Consider the following 6,885-nt stretch of genomic DNA (forward strand, 5'->3'; position numbering starts at 1 on the left):
TTGCAATAGTAACAAGATACCTTTGTCTTTGCCCCTTTTGATTTCGATCGACTCTTTCCAGATCCCTTCTGATTTGATCTCCCTCTTTCCTGCTCCTTGTCACCTCCGAAAAAACCTTCTCCTTGAGATTTCGTACAACTAGCCTTCTTCCTTGTATCATTGGACATGAGGGTAGCTGCAACTTCATCCATCTCAAGGGTCTCCTTCCCGTACAAGAGAATCGTTATTAGGTGATCATATGATTTTGGGAGCGACGACAACAATAGTAACGCCTTGTCTTCATCCTCAATCTTAACCTCCAGGTTTGCAAGTTTACTTACGATCTGATTGAACATGTTAAGATGCTCTAATAGATCCATACCTTCCTCCATCTGTAGAGAATACAATTGCTTCTTCACGAACAACTTGTTCGTTAAGGACTTCGTCATGTAGATGCTTTAAAATTTTGCCCATAACTGCGGTACAGATTCGATACCCACAATATATTGTAGGGCATCATCAGAAAGATTAAATTGAATAGCACTTACCGCCTTTTCCTCCATCTCTTCCCAATCTTCATCAGTAATTTTTGTAGGTTTTTTCGACTTCCCCAACAACGTTTTCGCCAAACCCTGCTGTATCAGAAGATCCTTCATCCTTTGACGCCAGAGGTTGAAATTGTTCTTCCCATTAAACCTCTCAATGTCATACTTGACATTCGATCCCTTCCCTGCCATCGTGATAGTAAACCCTAGAAAACGGAAACTTAGAACTCTGATACCAATTTGTAGAAACGCAACCCTAAAACGATGCAGAAGATAATGAAAAAACAAAACAAACAATGCAAACGGATACAAGCCATCATACACCAACATATCGCATGTGTATGGTAAGTCCTAGCTCACTATTGTGTATTTATTCTTCTCTTCAATAAAATAAAATCACATAATCATAAACCCTAAAATACATGTTCTATCATAGAGAATCAAAGACTACTGTCATTATGCAGTTGCGATCCCTTTGCCAATCAACAATATCACCGCTGGGCTGAGCTGAACATGAGGTGATGAGAAGGTGGCCATATTTGCATGGCTAGAATCCTTATCTTCGTGAGTTGGCAATGAGTGAATAACTGAATATTGCTTACAATAACACACAAGCACTAATTAGCCACACTGCCTTGTATTGAACCCTCCCCAGATTGAAGGAGGCTGAGGTGGCTTGGGAACTTGGGGATTCAGCCCACTCCTTAGTCCCATAATTTTTATCAGAGAAAAAGGTCCGGTCTCGACGGTGATTCCTGTGTCCAAGACTGGTAAAATGATTGTCTCGTCCCCAATGAAAGGTGAAATTTCCACCCCCATTGATATTGTTGTGTGCATTCCCATTGACCCTCGTGCTAACGGAGGGCCGTGCATGTTCCCAGACAAAAAGCTCTCCCATTTTTCTTGGGACTGAGGATTACCGGTTGGTCGTGTGCAGCCAGGCAAGCACCTCATCCAATGGGATAGCACGCTGGGGCATACAACATAGTGGCTGCTTGGTTATTTCCTAGTCCCTTAAGAGAGATCATAGAGGAACACGACCATGTAGCATCCTTTTCCCCTTCTTATTTTTCCCCATACATACATCTAGGTCTTTGCTAACCTTCGAGAAAAGATTTTGTAGGTCGTTCACTGCCCTACAAGAATAAGCCCGGGCCATAAGGATCTGGGAACCCATCAACTAGTGGGATAAGAATTTTTAACTATTAATATTCAGACTTGTGATTCCACTGATCTACGAGGTTAGACTTTCCTTACATACCCATATGGTAAAGACCCCTACCACTGTACGAGAGAGAGAGAGAGAGAGAGAGAGAGAGAGACCTGGGGAGGGCACATTTGATAGAGTTTTGATCCCACGAAGTCACCACCAAAGAAATACCACGTAGTGTTCCCAATAGTCATGACACAAGTGTCTAGCCATCCTCCTTCTGTAGGATAATTCGCTCCCTGCATACACACGCACACAACATGAGAGAGAGAGAGAGAGAGAGAGAGAGAGAGAGAGAGAGAGAGAGAGAGAGAGAGAGAGCACAAGAAGGTTAAAAAAAGGAGAAGAGGAATAAGAAGAAGAAAAAGAAGAAGAGGTACGGAATACCTGATCGAGGACATAGGACATGGGGTGTGTAGTATCAGGCATGTACGCAGCCATAAAGACAGCTGCAAGTATCTTGGTGGGGTACCTCTCCATTGCAACAGCAATATTGAATCGTCCAGCACTGTGAGCCACAAGCAAAACCTTGTGGTCTAAGCATTCCATCAGATCAAACAATGGTTGTGAATAACTCCAAAACGAAACATTTTCTATTGAGTCCACAGCCATGGTGACTGAGGGTCCAAGTTGGACGGTTGACACGTAGCCTGCAGCCTCCAATATGGGTTTAACCTTGTACCAGAACCATTGGCCTTGGCCTGCACCATGTACAAGAACAATATGACCCAACCCTGTTGGCGTTGGAGGGAAAGGAGGCTTCTGGCTGAAGCTGCATTGTGGTGGCAGGTCTTGTCCCTTGACCAGCAAGAGCTGCAACAACACAAGCACCACAACAATGGACATAGCCATTTCACTTGCCCTAAATTAAACATCTCTCTTCTTTTCTCTAATCGCTCTACAACTTTACTTCCCTCCTCTATTTATAGAACTATGGGTTGGTGCTTCTTTACCTTTTAAGTAATTGCAAAATGGAATTTTTTCTTTCTTAATTTATTGAAATATTTAATTATCAAGACAGCGATAAGTGTGTGCCACTCGTTAGGGATGGTGTAAAGCGGTTTAAAGGGATAGCAGTATGGTCAGAAATAAATGAAATCTCAAAAAACCATGCCGATTATAGTCACAATAATGCTTTAAATCTTCAGATCAAGAAGTTTTTAAGGTAGAGATGTAAATAAATCAAATAGCATTGGATGTGATTGGATCCAGATATATTCGGATATAGATATACTCTTAAATGGATACGAATGTGAATAGAATCAATATTTTTAATTATCGTTTCACACCATGACTAGTGTTACTGTTTGAAATTTAAAATGTAACCGCAAGCGTACGGATCAGTGTAGCTACGGGTCGAACACAGGGAGAGCAGCCACTTTATTTTTTTATTTCTTTTAATAATGCGAAAGTGAACCGATTAATGGTTGTGATCTAATTCTATTTACCGTCCTAAACATATGTATCTAAAATAACATCCTAACCATTCGTCATCTAAGAATTTAAAGACGCAAGCAACGCAATTAAAATTAAATAAATAAATAACTGAAAAGACACAACCCACGCAATTAAAAAATAACAATAAAGAAAAAAAATGCTGAAATAAAAATAAAGTAAAAGAAAGGGGATAAAGCTAGAGAGAGACTCACAAGTAGGTTTCTCTACTTAGCCCAAGGGATGCATCATAATATGAGCTTCCCTACTTGACCAGAGAGTCACTCTTATAAGGGTTACTCTACTTGGCTTTAGGGAAAGAGAGACAATTAAAATAAAAGCAATAAATTGATGGTTCTATGGCTAGGAGGGGCAAAACCAACACATACACTAGCCATGAACCTTGGGGGAGAGGGATAGCAATAATGTAACGACTGAAAATAAAAATCCTAAATTAAGAAAGAACGGGTAGTCAGAAGAGGGAATGAGAGGGGGGAGAGAAGACTACTGAAGGAGCCTACTTACTTGAATCAATGCTTGAACTTGAAAAAATTGCTCCACGGCTCGTGATCTTGTCACCTAGATCTAAGCCTAGAACTATAACTTAAAAAATTACAACTCAATTGCATACATCATAAACATAAAAAGGCTGAATAAAAATAAAAGAGTGCTTGCATTAATTGAAATAAAAAAACTATTACAAAAGTGATTAAAGCAAAAATAGAGAAGTACTAGAACTAAAGAGAAAAAGAGGAAGAGAGAGAGCAACTAAAGAAAACTAGAAGAAGAATGAATTGTCTCTCCTCCTCTTACATGAGTTGTATTTATAGGGAATGGGGAGGTAGGGTAACAAATTTCTCTTTCCTAAAAGAGAGAAACCCACAATTGATTGTGAGATCTTTTGAGACCAAAAGTGCTAAGGTGGAGGAGAGAGAAGAGAGAAATAAATTTCCTATAATTTTTTTCTTATTTTCTTTCCCTTTTTTTTTCTAATTTATTTTTCTTCTTTTTTCTCCCTCCAAGGGATGATTTTCTTCTTGCTTTATGTGATTTGGACAATCTTTTGGTGGATGATGATGTGGAGGAGAGAGAAGATTTGGACAATCTTTATTTCTCCCCTTTTTTTCTCTTTCCTTTTTTTTTCTTCTCTTCTTGCTTCCACGATTTTCTTCTCTTCTTGCTTCCACGATTTTTCTTGTTGATGTGGAAATCTCCTCCATGCCCTTAGTGCTTTAAGTGAGTGAAAAGCAGAAAATCTTCAACAAAATTCTCTAAAAAAAACAACCATAAGATTCGAACTTGAGACCTCTTGGTGAGCAAGGGAATTTTGTACACCATAACTCACCAACTACGCTAGGTAGTTGTTGTTACCAAAAACAAATCTTTAATCACTTAAGGATGTGGTCCATCTATCCTTGTTGGCATTTGGAGTATTCCTTGTACTTCTGGGACAATTGCAAACGGGCTGGTTCTGCATCTCGGTTCAGTTCTGATCCATTATTCTTTTTCTGACCCGAAAAGAATAATCATTTGTACGGGTGACCAAACGAATGTGTACTTTTAATTGAACACGTCCATCTTGCTCAGAATTTCGTCCTCTTCGCAACCATGAAAAGAAATAGGACCTCTTTTCATGTAAAATTGAAGATATAGCATCCGATAGTCCTTAAGGCCTTGAAAATATAAAACCTGCAAAAAGAGAGTAAAACCCAAGGTAGCTCTATTCTAAATATGTAAAATGCATGTTTTACTACCCTAGATTTCACACAAAAATGTGCTCATCAGAATTCCCCTACACTTAGACTTTGCTAGTCCTCGAGCAAAACAAAAAGAAAAGAATAAAAACAAAAAAAACCTAACTCACTTTCGTAGGAATCACGGTTGCACTTAGCATGTGCAACAAGCTTTTAAACCCTTAGTGGATGAGTTGTGTCTCGTGGGTATTTGCAGTGAATATACACCCAAAATTCAGAATAAACAAATCCCAACTTTGGCTAAAGGTAAGGCCCATACCGATCCGGAGCAAAGATAATTTCTCTTACAAGGGACCCCCTCACTTGAACTTTTATTACCCTTTATCAATTCCAGGCACTAGCATATTTCTTAATTTGGAACTCACCTCGTCTCTTCCAAAACATCCTTATCTTAAGGCAAAACCACTTGTGAAGAAATAGGGAACCAATGACTAAGGCATTGGAGTGTTTTTGACCAAACATATTACCAAGCAATAATGACATTTGCACATTTTTTTTCTCTTTTTTTTTTTCACTAATAAACTCTATTCTACTCCACTACTTTTGGCCTGAATGACATGGTGGAGCAAACACCAGACACCCAAGTTACTATGTAGCTTCGCTTTTTGCATATGCCCACAAAGACAGTGGTGCTAGGGTTACTTCAGAGGTTTCCTCCCAAGGAATTTCGATCAAGATACCACGCTTCCTGAGGCACAATGCCCTGTCTAGTTCCAAGGGAATCAACTCTTATTCTTCTTTATACAACATTTCACATTTCATTTAAAATTGTGCATTTGTCAACCCATGCCAAATTAAAAAGAAGGTCTCAACTCCAAATCAAAAGTACAAGGAACCCACAGACTTACATATGGTCCATCACCATAAAACAGGGGTCTCTTATTTTTCAAAAGAAAGTCCCATCTCAAGAAACATGCTTGTTTCTTTCTTCTCAATAGGGTTTTATACGTTCAAAATTGGTACCTTCGTCAAAACTTTTATTTTCATACATCAAGCATCCGAATGGTCTGATCATTAGCTAAAAGCCAAAGTAGGACTTCATCCTTAGCAAGCTCAAAAATAAAAAGAAAAACAAACAAAACAAAGTGAAAAAAACAAAAACTGATTTCCCTCCCCCACACTTAAGTCATGCAATGTCCTCAATGCATGGAAAAAATTAAAAGCAAAGACAATGCAAGGGGGTCATACCTGATTAAAAGTTAGTCATCAGTGTAAAGAGGTTCATGGAGATCCATGACCTCTTCACTACTAGTAGTAGGAAACTCGAGGAACGGTTTCAAACGCTGACCATTAACCTTCGAAATTACCCCTGTTCCTGGATTCAAAATCTCCACAACCCCATGGGGATATACATTATGGACAATAAACGAGCCATCCCATCGGGATCTAAGCTTACCAAGGAAAAGATGCAATCGAGAGTTGTACAATAAGACCTTATCACCAATTGCAAAAGATTTGCGCAGAATGTGCTTATCATAGAAAGCTTTGGTCTTTTTCTTGTAAATCCTGGAACTTTCATAGGCATCATTCCTAAGTTCCTCCAACTCAGATAGTTGGAGCCTACGGTGAATTCCCGCATCAGACAAATCAAAGTTGAGCTTCTTGATGGCCCAAAAGGCCTTATGCTTCAACTCAACTGGTAAGTGACAAGCTTTCCCATAAACCAAACGGTAGGGAGACTGGCCAAGGTCAGTCTTGAATGCTGTACGATGGGCCCACAAGGCATCAATGAGCCTAAGGGACCAATCCTTATGGTTTGGATTAACAGTTTTCTCCAAGATTTGTTTGATCTGCCTATTAGACACTTCCACTTGGCCACTAGTTTGGGGGTGATAAGGGGTAGATAACTTATGAGTGACCCCATACTTTTTCATTAAAGCCTCAAAAGGCCGATTACAAAAATGAGTACCCCTATCACTAATTATTGCACGTGGTGCACCAAAGTGGGAAAAAATGTTCTCTT

This window comes from Macadamia integrifolia, unplaced genomic scaffold (assembly GCF_013358625.1).
Source record: "Macadamia integrifolia cultivar HAES 741 unplaced genomic scaffold, SCU_Mint_v3 scaffold2316, whole genome shotgun sequence".
Taxonomy (NCBI): domain Eukaryota; kingdom Viridiplantae; phylum Streptophyta; class Magnoliopsida; order Proteales; family Proteaceae; genus Macadamia; species Macadamia integrifolia.